General features: G+C 43.5%; 1 protein-coding gene across 14 annotated transcripts in view; it reads right to left on the reverse strand.

Moving 5' to 3' along the window:
* Positions 1–19,993, reverse strand: part of ZNF664 (zinc finger protein 664) — a 33,589-nt gene that overhangs the window by 10,184 nt on the left and 3,412 nt on the right. For 9 of the 14 annotated variants that reach the window (XM_036874462.1, XM_036874457.1, XM_036874459.1 and 6 more), the window contains exon 3: positions 8,000–8,093. The exons of 3 other annotated variants lie outside the window; for them this stretch is intronic. The gene's annotated coding sequence lies outside the window, so the exon portion shown is untranslated. Of the gene's footprint in view, positions 1–7,999; positions 8,097–19,993 lie in introns of all 14 variants that reach the window. 2 more of the 14 variants (XM_036874454.1, XM_036874453.1) reach the window with 1 other exon arrangement.

Here is a 19,993-nt window from a genome sequence, read left to right on the forward strand (position 1 = left end):
AGTCTTTTCCCTAAAAATTCCTCTTTTATCCAATTTCCTAGCTCAGAGTAAGCTGGGTTTGCCGTGGTATCCATCTCTTCCTTCTTCTCTGTCCCTGCTACACACAGAAATGTTACAGTATGCTCTAAAATACGTCCTTCACATTCTGTTTTCCTCACTCACTCCAGGTTCAAGGCCTCTCCTACAACACACTAAGCCAAGAGCCTGACAAACGGCCTCGTTCGCCTTAAAACCATGCTCCAGCCAGGCGCGAAAAGTCAGGTGCCTTCTGGGGTCCGGCAGGGAATATAACCGTGTGCTCTTGTCCGGCTTAAGACATCAGGGGCTGGGGGTCCCTCCCACCTACTCCCCTTAAAAGCATTCATTCCTACAAATAAAACGTCAGCAGGCTGAAATCAGTCCACCAGCCACAAGTTGAGTCTCTTGCAAAAAAACCCAACTTGTGAGCACGGGACACTGAACAACTGTCCAACCTCAGGAAGCTCAGCTCTTCCCAGTTACTGTCGTAGAGCAGCAGTTCTCAAAAACCAAGACTCTTGGGGGTTCCAAAACCCTAATAAAACAAGATCAAAATGACTTTCAAAATAATAGTAAGATGCTGTTTGCTCTTTTCACTGTGCTGACGTTTGCATGGAGGATGCAAAAGTGCCGGTTGGTAAAACTGCCGACTCCTTAGGCTCCTCACGCGGAACCCTACGGCAGAGGCACCAAGTGATACCGGTAGTCAAGGTATTCTTCACCTCCAGGGGCTCACAGGAAGCAACAGTTTCACTTAAGAATATCCTTGAAGAAGCAATAAAAAAATAATTTTATTAAATCTAGACCCTTTTATTATATTTATTACATTTATGTTAAACATATTATGTTTATTACTTATTACATTGATATGAAATACATACAAATATATTTTTAATGTATATTTATATTCTAGATTAAAATGGAAGCATACCAGGTCGCATACCCAAGTGCAATGGTTGCCTAAAGGAAAAGAACTTGTATAAATTTAACTGTCCGAGCTGCAAGCTGAACCGCCTCTTCTTTTCAACAGAACATCATTTTTACTTGAGTGACTACACACTTGCTATGCAGACTTGGGTGCTGGGCAGACATCTCAGATAAAAGGAAACTGATGGTATTTATTGCCAACTGTCAAATCCGAGCTTTCAAGTGAAAATTGGGATTTTGGAAAACTCCTGTCACCATGAGCTCTCCAGCTTCCTGAGACGTGAAGACTTTTCTGATGACACTGACAGCAACACTAACCGTGAACTTCCGATATTACACATAATGGAACACATGAACATTTTCAGGATCTGCAAAACGTGAACCAATGTTGCCCAAATGACCAATGTGTCGGGTAATAAATCACTGTGGGTAAAAGATCTATTCAAAGTACAAAAGAGACCAGGGATTTTAACATAGCACAGTACAAAAGGTTCACTGATAGGATTGCACATGGCAACTAACCTGTAGGAACCTACCACTTGTCAAGTTTTGGTATCGTGTCACAAATGAACTCACAATTACCTGAAAAGGCTACTGAAATCCCTTTTTCAATTCTCTTGTCTGTGAGGCTGGATGTCTTCATCTACTTCAGCTAAAACAACATATTGCCAGAGATTGAACACAGAAGCGGATGTAAATATTGCCACTCTTCCTACTAAATGTTTTCTTATTTTAGAAAATAGCAATTTTTCATAGAAATGTAATTTGTGTTAATGTGTAATGAGTTTGTCATTATTTTTTAATTAATTTTTTTGTAAAGTTTTAGTCTTCATTTCTATTATAAGTATCAATGCCCATAACCCACACAGACAGAAAGCTCTTTGAGGTCCTTAAGTAACACTTCTTAAAGCGTAAAAGGATCCAAAGACCAAAAAGGGGTTGAGATTCCATCTCAAACCGACTTTTTTTTAAAGCTGAAAGTATGTGAACAAACTGTTAAGATGAACACTTACTTATAGCTAGTAATTTCCATCATCAGCCATCATTACTCTGGTTGTAAGAAAAATACTCTCCAAGTTCCTCTACAATAACCCCAAAGTCAAGTTTTGTACATGAGAAGACTAAAAGATGAACACCACAAGAAATAACTCTTTACCCAGAGAGACGTTTTATAAAGGATTCAGAAATTATCCCATTAGGCAGAAGCTACTAAAGTGTTCCTCTAAGACCTTGATTTCGGTTCCAAGGCCCTGTGATTCTTATCATCCTATACGGTGCCCCCTGGACATAATGGATGTCCCTGTTCGTAGAGACAGAACATGGACCATGTCCCCAGCATGGCTAGGCACTCCTCCTCCTCACAAACCATCAGGAAGTCTCACAAATCAACTCACTCAGATATTAATTTGGCAGTGGTATGCTAAGGAACCTCTGCTTGGCCCTTTTCTACAGGCCTCGGCAACAATAAATGGAAAGGCTGTTCAGGTCCCTGGTGCCTGCATGCTGCAGAGGAACAGGGCTAAGAAGTTCAAGGCCACGCCCCACCCCCACCCCCGTGTGCTGCAGGGACCTGGGCACACAAAAGAGGCAGCATCTACCTCCTTGTTAATCTCACTACACCTTCAGAAAATTCCAGTCTAAACCACACATAACAGGGTACAGCTGACCTAGATACTCAAGCTCCACAGGCCCAATCCACCTCATCTTTGCTCAGCTATCTGTCTCAGAATAACTTAATTACAGCAGCCACTTGTAACGCATCGATTAGGACTGTGAATGCCAAACCCACTCTATTTTGCTCCTACATCACCATCGGTCCTTGAATAGAAGATATTAGCGGCCTGGAAGACACCCAGGCTGGCTGCCCGAAAGGCCCTTCCTATTTCCCACACTTTTCCCAATACCTCACTCCTCAAGCTACCGGGGCCGCTTTCCTCATTACAGTCCCTCTGCACGTGCCCCGGGCCACCTCTACGGTAACGGGTCACAGGGAAGACCACCTTGTAAGGTCCCAGACCTCTCACCTTGGTGGCTCGCTTCCCCCAGCACTCTACGGCAGCCACAAAGGCCTCCAGCTAGTCCGCTCCCCACACCTCATCTGCCCTCGCTGACAAGCCCCTGCAAGGCCCCACTGCGGGGCCACTCTCCTGAGGTGTGCTTCCCACTCACAGACGTGAGGACGCAGGCTTCCTCAGCTCCCGGGCTAACTTCAGGAACGGGACGCTGGAGGCAGTCCAAGCTGAGAGGGGAGCCTCGCTTACAGCAGCTCAAGCACACAGCTCTCTCCGGGGCCTCAATCTCCTGGGGCCAAATCCCTCTACACCAGAATGCGCAGCCTGAGAGCACGGTCCAGGCTTCTATCCACCTAAGGGCCAGTTCAGGCGCGCACGCGCTGCACCTACTCACTGGAGCACCACACGCTTCGGAAAACCACAGTGGCCTCAAAGCAGGCTCCTGAAACGGTCCGTCAGTCACCGGCCACTGGCTGCCATTCACGCGGCATCCCCTCAGTAACTGCCCTAACCCCTATTCCAACACTCCCTGACCTGGCGCTCAAGCAGCACGTCCTGAATCCACTACTGATAATCAGCTGCCTCAGTAATTTATAGGGACAATTTCCCCGAGGGTATTGAGGTCAACTTTTTAGGTCAGTCAAAGGAGTTTCTGACTCTGAGCAGGAGTCTCCAACTCAACTTTAATGACAACAGTGGATTTTACATCACTTTTGATGCCTTCCTCTCTGCTTCCCTGCCACCAGTTGGTGAGAAAAGACTCCAATCCAGTGTGACCCCTGAGCACTAGAAGAGAACCCCTGACACTGGCTCCCTCAGCCGCTCGCCCAGGATCTCCCAGGGAGGCCACCTTATCCCTACCCCGACCACGTTTCCTACTTGGGGCCCCACGTCTGTGGGCTCCTCTCTCCCCGCCCCCTATTCCTGCCCACACGTCCTGAGGCCTTACACGCTAAAAGTCCTAGGTTCCCTGACCTCGCGCCTAATAAAGTTCTCAATGGCTAAGGATCTGGGCTCTGGGTTTTAATGATCCATAGGGAAGACAGCTGCTTTCCTCCTGTCCTTGGGACAACTGCTCTTCATGTGACTTGGTTTAATGACTCCTAATGGAAAAAAGATAAAAGACAAAAGAAACCGCGCCTGATTTTTCTTTAACTAGAAATTATCTCAGAGACTATGAAATTAGGTCTGGAGAAGGGCAACAAAAAGTATGGAGGGCGTGATGCCACGTTTTCTTCTGAGTCTGAGAAGGAAGTCTGAGAAGGACAACTGCCTGTGTGATTACGGTGATAAAGGATGACATAGGTATATTCTCCTCAGCTTCCCTCCAGCCCAGTCCTCCCACAAAAATGACCTATGGAATGGAATGACACAGCGGGGCGTGGGCCTGGCTCTGCCGCTTGCTGTGTGACCCCGGCTGATCTAAGACTGATCTGTAAAAATATGGATAATCGTGTCTACAACCCTTTGCTGTGATAATTAAAGAAGATAATAAGTGTGAAAGTACTTATCAGAGTGCCCACAGCTTGGCTGAAGCCAAATAAATGTGTTTCCTTATTTCCCTTATTTTGACTAGTGCATGACACACTCCTTCATTTGCCAAGAGGGTCATCTCACAGGCAGAGGCCTCCCAAGACCCGACAGTGTGTCTCCCAGTAATTACGGTTCCTCCTCTGCTCCAAGTCAAACGCTGCTTTCACACCTTCGTGTCTATCTCCTGCACCTCCCGCTTCTACCCAGCAGTTTTTCTTTCTTCACTCTCTATTCATAGGATTGTCTTAAAATCCATCCGACTGCAGTGACATTTCCTCACACTCTGGACTCCACCACCACCTGTTTCCTGCTCTTCGACACTGTACACAGGAACGCCCAAGGAATGGGACAGAATGTGATTTGCTTCACTGATGGCCCCTATGTGAGTACCACATATAAGGCCCAAGTTTACCTTATCTATCTAGTAAATGTGTAACATCTATATACATTAGGAGTCATAATAATTTGGTGGGTGGAACACTGGGCTTGCAGTAAGAAGTTCTAAGTTCAAATTCTTGATCTGACACTGAACAGCTGTGTGGCCACAGGTCACTCATTCTCAGCCTCAACTCACTCATCCAGGAAATGGACGGTCAGACCCACTGTTAGTCATACAGATGCTCACGCTCGCTCTCATCACGGGGCTTTAGGGCCTCTGCCTCATTCTGTCCCCAGGAAGGAGCAGCAATGACCGGGAAGCAGCGGGGGGTGTGGGTGGGGGGACTGAAAACAAAAGCTTTTCGGGATGCTTGGAGAGTCGATGCACGTAAGCACTACAGCCTATAAGACAGTGTACCCTTGCCTGCATAACCTGCCTTTTCCTGTCCCTTCCCTTGGGCTGATTCTATTGGCTTTGTCTTCCTCAGGGGACCAGCCTTTCCCAGCTGGGCCAGGGGATTCTCCCTGCTCCAAGGCCCGCAGCAGCTGGGCAGGGCCAGGCCGGGAGAGCAAGCACAGCAGGCTCAGGTCAGAGGAGCTCTAATGCGCAGCGAGAATGACTCTCATTTATCAGACTTGATTCCTCCTCGTACTGCTGGAGGAGTAAGACCTACAGGGACAAAATCCATGTTCGGGCCTAGAAGAAAAAGGACCAGAGACTAGAAAGCTCAAGCCACCCTCAGGGAGAAGCCAAGGAAATACCTGAAGGTCACACAGGGCCTGGCCAGCTAAAGGAAGGATACACACAGACTGGGCCCAGGAGACGGCGACAGAAATGAAAAGTGGATTTTTAACAGGACTGTCCCCAGGGACGCTGGGATTGGGAGTATAACAGCAGTTGGCAGGTCAGAAAATTAGAGATTTGGGATTCTGGTTTTTTTATGCATTTTTAAAATTGTGGTTAAAAATACATAATAAAATGTACCGTCTTAGCCATTTTTCAGTGTAGAGTTCAGTAGTGTTAAGTATGTGATGTGCACATTATTGTGAAACCTCTCCAGAGGTTTCATCTTGCAAAACTGAAACTCTGTACGCACTGAACAACTCCCCCTTCCATTCTGCTTTGTTTCTATGAATTTGACTACTTTAAATATCTCAGATTCTGGCTATTTTTATACCTGGTTCACAACTTGTAACTTGTTCTGTTTGGCAAACCAAGGTAAGTACGTATGGGCGTGACAGATCTGTGGAGCAGGCTCGCTCAGGAAGCACGAGCTGCGAGAGCAGCTAACTTCCTACAGCCATACAGAGATAACCATAATCCTACAACTGCATAAGCTATGGCCATCAGAATTCAGGATTAGCATGGATAGAAATGCATCACCACCCCGCTCTCAAAAAGAGCCAGGGAATGGTTACAAAAAACAGTGCAGAACTTCAGCGTTCAGGCTTTTGGCTTGGTAGGACTAGCACCTGAGGGTGATCAGTGGCATTTTGGAAACGTACGCTATTAAAGACTACTAACAAATGTGGCCAGTGGTCTCAGCGAACACTCCTCACCTCCAGGAACTCTAGGCAGAAATGTGCATAGGACTGAACCAGAAATACAAAACACATGAATACTTCATCATTAGCTAGGCCTGTGAACCCCATTCCTGATGCAGCATTCCACAGCGGGGCTAGATCACATGGAGAACTCCTTTTCCCTCTGTTAGTGGTAACCTTGAGCTTGAGACCAAAGTAATTATGGGCAGAACAGGAATTCGTAAACTACTAGGCCTGTATCTCAAGTCTTACTACTCATCATAAAGGAGGCTGGCTGAGGGGACCCAAGTCAGCACCAGAGAGAATGGAGCCAGAAAGGGACAGAGAAGAGAGAAAGATCATTTGCCGCCATGCCCACAGGTAGACTCGCCCAGGCTTCCAGACAGGGCCGTGGCCTGGAAGTCAATCCAGCACCCGGAGGAAGAGAGGAGAGCAGCCTCTCTTCCCCTGGGCTGGTCAGGAGCAGCCCAGCCTTCCCACCCTGCCAAGCAGAGTCAGGAAAGAGAAAGACACCACACCTCCCCACAGGCTTAACCTTCTCACGGTGCGCAGTAACTACGCCCACTAGGACAGAGGCCACTGAAACGTCCTTTATCTCACTGAGTCAGTTCTCCTCGTGCAGGAGGGACGTGAAGTCAGGGCAGGGAGAGGCCCAGAGCTGAGAACTCAACCTCTGGCAGCGAGGAGAAAAGGTGAGAAGCCACGTGCCCCAGGCCAGCAACCGCTGGGACGGGGCTCTCCCTCCTCCTGCTGCCCAGCTCTGCGTGGCAAGGACGTAAAGTTTTATCCTGAACGTGAACCACAGCGATCCAGACTGCGGGTTCAACTGGAGTATTTTGGATTTCAGCAATGACCAAATAAAGAGGAACAAATAGCTGTTCTATGTAAAATATATGTTGTCTTCTTGAGTCAAGCTGAAGGAAAAAAAAAATTATTAAAAAATGATCACAAATCCAAAGGCTCAAAAGAAAATGAAGGAAAAAAATGCTTGTGCTGGGAACATGCTGCTCTCAGAATCGTGTCTGCACAGACTGATGTAACAGAGTCCCCGGTAAGAAGACTTTCAGGAACTCATATTTAAGGAGAAAGCTGCTGTTCAGACTTTGGAAGAAAACACCAGAAACTTATGGAGCAACAAACTCAGCTTAAAAACAAGTTGTGATATCTCAGTGAAGACAGGACCAATGGGAAAGAAAACCAGGAGGGCATCAGTCTAAAAAGCAGGTTTCTGGTCCAGAAGGCCTTCAGGACAGCAAAGGAAAATGGAAGAGAGAGAGTGAAGCTTTAATAACCAATGGCTTACATGAAATTAAGAAAATCAAACTCCAGAGGTACAAAGAGGAACTCCAGATGGGAGAAAGATGCTTCTGCTGTCTTCAGAGTTAAGGAAAGTTGTCTAAGGCCTAGAGACCTCAAAGCCAGAGAGAGGCAAGAGCTTAAGAAAAATCATGAGATAGGGAGACTTTCTTCCTCACTGAGTCCGAAAGGGAACATGCTTAGAAAAAACTCCAGAGACAGTTTCGGTTTAGAAATAGTTGAGGGCGATTCTCCATGGAGGAAAACAGTCAAACAAGGGGAACACTTACCACAGTAACAGAAGTCAAAACCCCCAAGACATTCCAGAAGAAGAGGCAGAGGCAGGGCCCACAGTGGCTGAAGGGCAACAAAAGCCTCGGGATCCTGCTGGGTTAGAAACATGCAGAGAGAAAAGTAGAAGGTTTGTATTATGGAGAATTTAGGATCACAAAGTTTTTCGAAGAACTATTATAAATGTGGGCTCCCAGCTCAGAAGGTAGGTAGACCCACTTATATTTAGGATTTATATAAAAATATGGAATTCAAGGCCTGTAGGGCCAAACAGAGGATGAGAAAGCCTGAGAAACTCTAGAAAGGAAATTCCAGGCAAGCCTGCACAACTTCCCTCCAAGATATAGGAATTCTAGTATCATAAGTAGCCTCTTGATAGGGACTTTATCCAAATTGAGTTTTAGGTTCACACTGGATACTGAGTAACTGACTCGGATTGGCTGGAACCCTAGAGAGTCTAAAATCAATACGGTTTTTCTCACTTATTTTCCAGGTGAGAGGCTGCTGAAGGAGCAGAGACTAGAGGCAGGTTGAACGAGTTCATATCCTGGTTTTACCATACACTAGCTGTGCAACCTTCACCTAAGAGGTTAAGAGTGCAGTTAATGGAGATAATAAAAGGCACCTGACCTTGAAAAGTAACGTTATAAGGTAGTTTAAGGGTTAAATAAATTAACGTATGACAAGTATTTAAAATAGTGCCTAGAAAATGTTAAGGGCTCAACGAAGATTAGCTATCGTTATCATTATTTTATTTATTCCATCTACTTCCTCCCCTCTCTGCTATATTCTAAAACTGCTAAGAGTAGTTTGGGTATAGATCCCAAGATCTATTTTAAAGTTCGGGGAACATCACTTTTCCTTGGGAAGTGATAACACATTAAGGGAGTTAGGGATCAAACTGCTGCCATGTTAACATTAGGATGCAATATTCTCCTAAATTTGGGGAATCTAGGGACGGTGCTAAGTTACTATATGTCTATGTAGCTCCCCAGATATCTGGGGGGAAGGATGCAAATGATACGAGGTTGGAGTTAGCCAACTCTGCTAACAGCTATCTGAAGCAGCTCTATCATTTCAGCAGAAACCACTAACATGAGAAATGGAATCCTACAGACTGCCCTGAGTGACCCTGCAACATCTGAGACTGAATCAAATGGGGAGAAAAAGGAAAAATGAAAATGCTTTCAATATATTTAGGGATTTTAGTTTCTAAAATGGGAACAAAGGGTTGACTCAGAATGAAGGTTGTTAACAGGATATACTTTAAAGGGCAGGAATTTCAAATGGTTTTGAGAGGGGGCCAGGTTTTTTCTTCCTTGCTGAATTACACATGCCAATCATGGTGCCTGCAAATCCTGCAAATGGGAACGGCCTCAGCTTTAAGGATAGGCCCAGCTGCTGTAGACCATATAACCACTCCATCTCACCTCACCACAGCATCTTAGACTAAGTGCAGACACCTGACCCATGAGCTTAACAGTGACCTCTGCTGTGGCCTGGAATAACAGTAAAAGCTGCAACAAAGTTGTATTCCCAATCTCTCTCTCTCAGGAATCTAAACAATATTGAAAATGAGGTGATTAGCCAGGAGAGATGAAGCTGAAAGGTTACTATGTACAAAGGAACTGGAGCGGTCATGAGCAATCACAGCAAACCAAAGTCATGAGGAAGTAGAATCTCTAAGTAAGGTAGAGAAAAGATAGATGGGATAGGAAAAAAGAAAACACCAAATGGCAGCAAGAGGAAAAAGACACAAAGGAAAGACAGCTGCCTTGAGACCCCACTGTCGATAGGAAAGACTGTTTGTCTCTGAGCTGCCTTAGTTAACGACAGTTTTCTGGTCCAGGCGCATCCTTACGCCATATCCCGTTTCCTAAAATGGAATGGATCTCTGCTCCTTCCAACAGAAAATCGCTAACTAAAACAGTTACTTCAGCTTCCCTGAGGATGGAGTTTTCCCAGGAGGCAGCTCGGTGCCTCCAACAAACAGATTCCTGGCAAGTCCACCCCAGCCAGACGTGCCTAGACATCCCAACAGAACAGGGGGGTCTCATCCCCTAGGCTCCTTCGGCACAGGCCCTAGGGCTTATGAGCATCTCAATGGTCTATGAAAATGTTTGAGACCTGAAAAAAAATATTTACTGGATGTAAAATATGAAAAGAAAATCATAAAATCAAAGTTAATAAATGTTTAATGTCTACAACTAGTCAAATGAAGCTTAACTCACAGCTCTGTATAAGCTCATTTCATGTGGGACGTGGGTACTTTTTTTTAACACGTTTGACACGTGGCATGGTAAAGGCCCCCGAAGCTGAGTGCTGAGGCCGTCTAAGGACCGCGAACCAGTCCCGCGGAAGGAGACGTGCTTGCGTGTAAGCTGGCACCTGCCCACCTGCCCTTTGCAGAAGTTTACACTTACGTATCATGCCTTACTACTCAAAACTGAGCAGCCTCAAGTTAGAAATCAACCCTCACCTCCCAAATTTAAACATATTGTAATTTTGGTACTCCTGAATTAGGAGTCTATTATTTTTTCTTAATGTAATATTTTACAAAAATGAAGCCAAACAACTTCTACTAGCCATCCTATTAGTTTTACCAAAAAGAAGGGAAAACATGTTATTTAGGCTACAAATGGTCCTGTATGTTTGAAGGACATCTGTCAGAAAAATAAATCAAAAATTGGTCATATTTACTCTCTCCTTGTGCAAGAGTCCCCACGAATGTCAGGAACAGATCCAAACATTCTCTCCCATTTGGCCAGATTCTTAATCTGAGAAAAATAGGAGGTAGTTCAGAAGTTGTACAAGATTTAAATCTTATACCTGTAAAAGCAGAAAGGCAAATATAATTCTCTTTCCACAGTCACTGCTGATTAGGGCTCTCACTGGGTGAGCACAGAGAAGCTCACCGTCTGTTCCAGCTACAACCACTGCCCTCTCCCCACCTTCTCTGCTGGCCTTCCCCGCAGACCTCTACACTTCCTGGTCCTGCCCCCCCATACACCCACTCCCCCTTCTATACCCCACCCCCATGATGCCTCTTCTGCAAAACTGTTCCCTGGGAGTTCCCTGACAGTCCAGTGGTTAGGACACTCCGGGCTTTCATTGCCGAGGGCCCGGGGTCCAATCCTTTGTCAGGGAACTAAGATCCTGCAAGCTGTGTGGTGCAGCCAAACACAATAGAAAAAAACAAACCAAACAAACAAAACCATTCCCCTCCGCGTCAGAGCTCAAGACCAGACCCTTGCTCCTGTTTCACTCTTTGACTCTAGTTTACACGCGTCTCCTCCGTCCCCAGTTCCCTGCACTTTCTCACCTCTCCTCAGGCCTTGCTGAAGGCATTGACCATTTCTTTTATTCCTTCTTTCTAAACACAAGTGTCCGCTTAAAGGTACATCCTGACTCCATTTTTTTTTTTAGCTCAACCACCTGCTTGGCTTGAATGAGAACCATTTCCATGACGACAATTCCACATTCTCTCATAACAGGAATATTTCCCTATCACCCCACAATGAACTGAAAATCACTAATTCGCCATATAAAGTCCCTATAAAAGGCAACATCTTCCCCCAACAAGTCTCCCAGGCTGGGAGCTTTAAATCCAACTCTCTCCCCCTCCCCACCCTACACATCTTTCCATTTCATCTGATCTTTGCTTATTTTCTCCTCTCAGCATTTAAACCAACGCAAAGCCTCTTCCGTCGTAAGGAAAACCAGTATTCAATCCTATGCCTTCTCTAGCTGCCATGTTCTCTCTCCATTTCCCCACCCAGGCTTCTTCAAGACTTATTTTCCCGACTTCTATCGCTTCACTTCCTACTTACTCCTCCACCCATCACTATGCCACTAAAGTTCCTGCCACTAAAGTTCCTCCCGGCGCGTTCTTCCTCTCGCAGGACACGGCCTTCTGTGACTCCATGCTCACCACGTACGGTCTTCTTCCCAGCCTGCTGGAGACTCCCGCTCCTCCCTAAGCACCGGGACTGCCGTGGGCTCCAGCTGGGCTCTCGCTGCCCCCACTTACACCCCCCCAGGCCAGCCATCCAGTCCACGCGTTCTCAACGCGGGCTGTTCAAGAGAACCTTTTGTAGGAGCTGCGTTTTAACCGTGCAGAATGCCTCCAGAGGGCGCTCAAACACTTGCTCAGAAATCTTCACGGCCATTCACACGACAGCATTAGAACCTGAAACGAATTTCACAGTGGATTACTACCTCTAACTCGTTGCTACGCAGCATGAAGATCTGTACCACCTGCTTTCTGCAGGTTCCCTGATCCTAATTGTGAGTCTGGGGGCTTATCACAAGGTCCTAATCCTAGCATAATATAGAGATAAAGTAATGTTACTGCATATTGGTTAACTAAAAACCTGACTTACGTTTGCCGGCCGATGCGAAGTATTTTGAATCATTGAAATATTCTTAAATCCTATCAAGCTTAATCCTACACGTTTGACACGCACATCTAAAAATAATTTTGAAAGCCAGAGGGACATAATGGGGTTTACTCTGAAGGAAAGGGGTTCAGGTTATTTTTATGAATTGTTTTATCATTTACCTAAGAGGCAAATGAATTGTTTTATCATTTACCTAACCTCTCTGGGACAGACGTTTGCTCTGGCTTTAATAAGGGCTTCCTCACAAGATCTGTCACAATACTGTGGAAGGCGCTGCAACATAAGATGTGGAAATAAGCTATGATTATTTTATGAACTTGCAGGTTATGAAAAATAAATGAGCTCTAGAATAGCTTTACTGAATTTCTTATATCAGGTGACACAAGAGACAATGCATATTCGAGAGTCAGAATAAAGCTGCAGAAATGCTTTCGTATCAGCAACACAAATGACTGCTTTTTAAAATCAAACTTTGAATTCTTCTGATAACGTCAAAGTTAAACTTCATTTTTTTGAAAATCTCCCTTCTTCCAACTTCTGTCCAAATGAGTATCCACCATAGCCACTGGTTATCCATCTTGCAGTTCTCCCAATTTGGATTAGCTGTGGTAATTCTTTAAACTTAGGCTAAACACTTTGATTTGCCCAATCTAGTTTCACTCCTTATCCCTTTATCACATCTGCGAACATTTAAAACTACTGCCCCTGCCAGGTCTGGGAACTTCCTCCTCAGCTGCCAGGAACCGCCCTCTCCTGAGCCCCTCCTCTGCACTCACCGCCTGGCGAATCTGCCCCTGTAGGCCCTGCAACAGTGAACCCAATCAGCTGGGCTGAACCAATCAGATGCTCTTCCCTGAGAGTTTAGACTCGGGCGGTGGGAAGTCTGGGTCTATAGAGTGAACCGGCAGGGACCGTGACTCAGGAGGGACAACGGCAGAGAGAGCAGCTGCACTGACTCCTGTCGACGTTCCAGCCACCACTGGGTCTCAGCCAAGAAACAGCCTTGGATGCCATGGTAGCCTCCTCAGAAATCCCCCTTCACTTAAGCCATTTCAAATGCACTTTCTTTCTTTTAACCAACTGTTCTCTAAGACATCCTCCTCCTCTCTAATGAATTCTTCTGAGAATGTAAAGGTCTCGCTACCTTCTCCTCGATAGCTCATGCCCCGGCTCTGCTCCGGGCTCCTCCTCACTCTGGTCTACACAATCTCGCCCATCCACGGTTTCCACGCCAGCTGTGTGGTGAGGACACTGTGAATGATTCTCCAACCTCAATCTATACTTCTGCTACAGCCTGAATGTTTGTGTCCCCTAACTCCAGTGTGATGGTGTTAGGAGGTGGGGCCTTCAGGAAGTGATTAGGTCATGTGGGTGGAGCCCTCACGACGGGATGAGTGTCCTTATAAAAGAGACCCCAGAGAACTCCCTCGCCCCTCTGCCACGTGAGGACACAGCAAGAAGATGGCATCTATGAACCAGGAAGCAGGACCTCATCAGACACTCAATTTACTGGCACCTTGATCTTGGACTTCCCAGCCTCCAGAACTGTGAAAAATAAATATTTGTTGTTGTAGCCACCCAGTCTATGGTATTTTGTCATAGCAGCCCAAATGGACTAAGTCAACTTCTAATGGCCAGGTGGGCACCTGTGGATGGATGCAGACCTAGGGCACCCCTCTGCCTACGTCCTGGCCCACCTCTGTGTGGAACGACCAGTTTGGAAACATCAATAGAAATCGCTCCAATTATTCAGCAGTACTGACAACAGGATGACTGACTATAGGACCACCACCTGCTCAAAGAGTCAGAGTCTAGCCCAAAAGGCAATCACAGTATTACCCAAAGTCAGGGTCATGCAGTCTTAACTCCATATAAAAGACATCAACAGTCCAGTCTAAACTAGACAGATATCCCAATCTTAAACAATATATAGATATGTAATTATATTCCAAGAAAAATTTACCACACAGAAACACTGATTTTTTAATAATGGATTTATGCACAGCACCCAGTCATTCATATAACAAAGCATGTATCTGCATCATAAAATCATTCTTTGCAAATTCTCTCAGGAAGATCCTACATGTCCTACAAGCCCTATACACTCAGCATGTCCAAAAATCTGTCATCTCTTCACCAAAGCCAGCTCTGTTCTCAACTATAGTAAATGCGTCCACTAGTCTCTCAATTGCCTAAGTCAGAAACCTGGTTACCATCAACCCTCCTCCCGCTCACGAATTTCTGTCACTCTATCTCCTCAATTCCTCCTGAATTTATCCACCCACCTCACCTACATTCAGCTGTCATTCAGGCCACCATCTTCCCCTGGAACGCTACAAAGCCTCCAGGCTTGCCTTCCTCTAATCCATTATCCACTGTAATGTAATCTTCCTAAAATGCAAAATGGATTGTTTATTACCCTGCTTAAAGTTTTTCAATGGGTTCCATTAATTCTCAGTGTAATTTCCAAATTTATTCATACGGCATATATTTTTTGTTTCTTTGTTTTTGGCCATGTGGCATACGGGATCTTAGTTCCCCGATCAGGGATCGAACCCGTGCCCCCTGCATTGGGAGCGCAGAGTCTTAACCACTGGACCGCCAGGGAAGTCCCAGGCTTTTAAACTCTGATCAGTGTTAGCTACTATTTACCTCTCCTGGCTCATCTCTCACAGCTGCCCACTCCAATTCTAGCTCCAGCCAAACCAAACTTCTTCAGACTCGCCAGGCTTTGTCTGCTCCTAGGCCTCAACCACTCCCTGCCCCCCCGCCCCCGCAACGCTCCGTTGAACTCTGGGCCCTCACACTTGATGCTCCCGCCATTTACCTTCGGGGCTCACCTTCTCTAGAAAGCCTCCCCTGACTTGCACCCCTACCCTTAAATCTGGATTATGTAGGATACCATCTTATGTGCCCCCAGAGTCTTTCCATGTCCGCAACGTTTTCTCCACTATCACACTTCCTCGGCTTTGTCCTCTACTAAGCCACATGCCACTCCACGTCCACAGAACCTACCGCAGGTCCACAGTTAACCCCTGGCAAGGGAACAAATGCACATGCCTTTAGGATAACCCCTTCAGCCTCACCTACACTGCATACCCCGAGGTACCTTGAGCTCCACTCTGCCGAGTCACTTGCAGGCACTGCATAATAATCAGGCTCTCAATGCTTTAGCCCTTGGTCCAGCTGGCTAAGTCCTACTCATCCTGACTCAGTTAAATGCAACTTGCTCTGTGACTGGATCTGTGTGTTAGGAACACAAAGAGTTAACAAGAGTCAAACTAGGAAATTCCATGGCCCATGTTTTAAGTTTCTGCATTTATTCTACAGTTACAAGAAATGAGTACTATTTTTATTCTGCATATTGCTAAGAAGCAATTTTCCTTCAAAAGTTGGAAGCGACAAAATTCATTCACTTACTCCAAATGTATCACTCAAAAAATGTTTAGATATTAGTTTTTAGAGAACATTTTAGAGGACACTTTAATATATAAGACAAATCTATTTTTTTAAAGGGCACATATCTATTAACCATGCAGCTAACACATGTTCTAGATATGATGTACTTTTTAAAAATAAATGTTCCAAAATAAATGAAATAACAAATTATAGATGTAATAACATATAATCCTGGAAAATAAAAAAAGCAAAAATGTTTAAATCATCCAACATCCTACTACCCAAAATCCACAACTTTTAAGATTTTCATTTAATTTCTTCTAGACATTTTTCCATCATAGGTTTTTGTGGAGGGTTGTTGGGACTTCTGTTTAACTAAGAGTTTTAATCATATCACGTATGCAATTCTGCATCCTGATTTTCCTTCAACATTGTCATAAGCACTTTAATACATTTTCTTCATAAATATTTTAACGGCCAGTAGTATATTATCCAGTGGATGTACCATAACTTACCCCTTAAAGTTATAGGAAATGCACCCTTAAAAATAATTCCACAATACATATCTTTTCTATGTAAAGCCTCTCTGTATTTAAAAATATTCCTTTGATGGCTCCTAGGTGGTTTCTACATCAAGGAATATGATTACTTTTAAGGCTCTTGATACATATGTCTAATGTAACATCAGAGTGTGACATTTTTGCTACATCCTCATAAGTCCTAGGTCTTAAAAATTTTTTAGTCTAAATTTAGGCCTTTATATTAAGTGAGAAATTATAAAATCTACATTACAAAGTAAATGCTCATTGTAAAAAAAAAAAAAAACTGCAACAATCCAAAACATTGTGAAATAAATATAAAATCAGTCCCAGAAATAAAAATTCAGTCTCCCCTATTCTCTTCCCCTCAGAAGTAGTCACATATCTTTCTAGATCTGTCTCTATTTTTATTCAGAACACACACACACACACAACCACACACACTATTTTGTTTTGTATCTTACAAAAAAACGGAATTAAACCTGCTCAAAAATATATTCTAGACATCTATCCAGGCTATGTCAATAAATAAAAATCTACCTCTCTTTTAAAAAGCTACATAACATTCCATAGTATACAGGCACCAAATTTTTTGTGTTCATCTTCAGCTTTTCCTCATTCTAAGTGATGCTGCGACAGACTTCATTCAAACTAACTTGTATCTTCTTATTAGAATATCATCAATTCCTTGAAGTGTATCTGCTAGATGAAAGCATATGGGTGTTTTTAAAATTTTGACAGGTTTGAGCAAACTGTCATCTGGAAAGGTCGAACCAATTTTATGTTCCCAAGAATATACGAGGTACATTTTTCTCTACATCCTTGGGTAGCTTTTAAATTTTAGCCTGAGAGCCACACCCCCCCCCAAAAAAACTCACTGTTTTAATTTCCATTCCCCTAATCACAAGTGAGGTTGAATTTCCTGTCATTGCTTTGATATTTTCATTTCTCTCAGAACTATTCATATCCTCCATTCATTTCTTAATTGTGTCAATTCTATTATCCTTTGTTTATACATGTTACCAAAACTTTTTCCCCAGTCTTGTCACCTTGTGATGTTTTTTTGTCACACAGAAATATCAGCTTTGATGATGTTCCAACTTATCATTATTTTATGATTTTGGGCCTTGGTCTTACCTAAATGGTCTACCCCAAAAACATTTTTCCCAACATAATACATCCTCCAACATAATAAATTCTCTTATATTTTCTTCTAGTACTTTTATAGGTGTTTTTGTCTTTGAGTTAGTTTTTTAATTCAAATAAAAGTTATTTTTGAATATGGGGAAGTAGAATCTTTCTTTCCAAATAGTCATTTTTCCCTATACAATGCATCAAACAACCACTGCCCAACTGTTTCAAAATACCAACTTTATTATATAATAAATTCCTATATATATATATGGGTCTGTTACTGGATTCTACTTTGTTCCATGTACCAACTTGTCTATTCTTGTGCTCACCATTTACATTACTGTACCATTACAGTATGTTTTGATATCTGGCATAGCAAATCGCTCATCACTATTTTTCCGCTTGAACAATTTCTTGGCCACTCTAGCACATTTAGTCCTCTGGACAAATTTTAGAAGCAATTTATCAAGTGTCCAAAAGTAAGTCTCACTGGGATTTCAACTGGAATAACATTGAAGTTACAGTTTAATATGTAGAGTATTGCAATCTTTACAAAGATGCCGTCCCTTCCGGAAACATGTAATGTCTGCCCATTTATTTAGGTTAGCTTTTAAATTCTTCAGGTAAAGGTTTTTACTTTTTTCATAAAGCTCTTGTACATTTGTGTTTTACTCTTAAATGTTTTCTGGTTTTGTTGCTACTGAGAATAGAATTTTACTTTTCTACAGGAGTAATTACCAATTATTTGATTATGAGTGAGATTACACATCTTTCCAAATGTTGAACAAAATATATTTCTATCCAGTGAACTATCTATCCACATCCTGCAACCACGTGTAGATTTTCATGATTTTCCTCATTGATTTGTGTGAGTTCTTTGAAGGCTGAAGATATTAACTCTTCACTTATATTTGTCATAAGTATTTTCCTCCTTTGTGGTTTAGTTTTTGATCCGAGGGTTTTGTTTTCTCTTTCTTCTTAAAGAAGTTTTAAATGTGTACATAGTCTAATACATTGACTTTAACTAGCAACAGATTTGAGGGCCCCATAGGTGCGAAGACCTGTATCTCTCTCTGTCACAACAGCTGCACGGTGGGTATTATTTTCCTCACTTAAAATAATCCAGTTCAAGTCTGTCTGACTGCAAAGCCTGTGCTCTGTCCACCTCAGCGTGCATAACTCCTTTTTCCAGATGTTTAATATTTACTTCCATATCTTCTTCCTGATTTGAAGGGCATTCATGATGGTTTGTCATTTATTACATTCCCATATACAGTTTATCTCTGGGGTGCTGAATAGGTTCCAGTGACCTGTACAGAACAAACATGATTCTACAATATGTTTAAACAATCAGATAGGGTTTGTCCCACCTCATTACTCACTATTCTGTCCAGTTCACCCAAAAAAGGGCATCTCTATAACGTTTAAACATCACATCCAGGAATACGGCCTGTCCTTCTGTTTAAGACATTCTGTCTTATCTTTCAGGATATTTTCTGGTCTCCTCCAGGCAGACCGCACTTGTCTCGATGAGGCTGTGCTTACCTGTTTCTTGTTTTTTGTTGCATTGTGAACAGAGCCTGCTGTTTTGGTTGTTTTTCCGCTTAGTTTCTGCCAGGTTATTTTTAGTATTCAGAAAGCTATGAATTTTATATACACGTTGTGTGCCCAGTCACGTTCTCGATTTTTTTGTCTAATGTTTTTTCTATTATTCTCATTTTTTTAAGCCAATAGCATCTACAAGTATTTCCCTTCTTTTCATTTTAGAGCCTCACCTCAGTCTTATTTCATGTATTCCTGCTTTGACAAAACTTACCAAAAACATGTTAAATATCCCAAATTTTAATTTGACTCTTGATACTTTTCTGTTAAGCGTAGTATGAATAATTAGTTTAACATATGTGTGCCTTTCGCATAAAAAAAGTGCATTTTTATTCCTACTTTGTAGAAATAAAGAATTATTTATTTTTAAAATCAATTATTTATTTTTAAAATCAAATACCTATCTTGACCTTAGTTTAGCTGGTAGTTTGAAGTCAAGGTGAACTGGAAGGGAAAGACCACCTCTCTTCTAGAAAGGCCTCTGAAATGGCCTACCTGGTCTCCCCCACTTCGACTCTCCACCCCTACATTCTGCATGCAGCTGCTGGAGTAGTTGTTTAAACATGCAAATCTGATTATGTCACTCCCCTACTTAAAACCGAACCCTTGTAATGGTTTCCCATTTCACTCAGGGTGAAATAAAACATCCTTAACCTGCCCTACAAGACCCTACACGATCTGGCCCCTGCCTAGCCACACTTGCCCCTCATCCACCATAATCTATCCACACGTCATTCTTTCAGTTCCCGGAATGGGCAATACTTCCCCCCTTCTGGGCCTTCCTACAGGCTGTTCCCCTGCCTGGAAAATTATCCCCCATCTCATTCTACACTGACGCCTACTCACCCTTCAGATCTCAGCTCAAATCTTATTTTTGCAAAAAAGTCTTTCCTGGGCCCTCTTTCTGCAATCTAAACTT

The sequence above is a fragment of the Balaenoptera musculus genome, chromosome 14 (genome assembly GCF_009873245.2).
Source record: "Balaenoptera musculus isolate JJ_BM4_2016_0621 chromosome 14, mBalMus1.pri.v3, whole genome shotgun sequence".
NCBI lineage: Eukaryota > Metazoa > Chordata > Mammalia > Artiodactyla > Balaenopteridae > Balaenoptera > Balaenoptera musculus.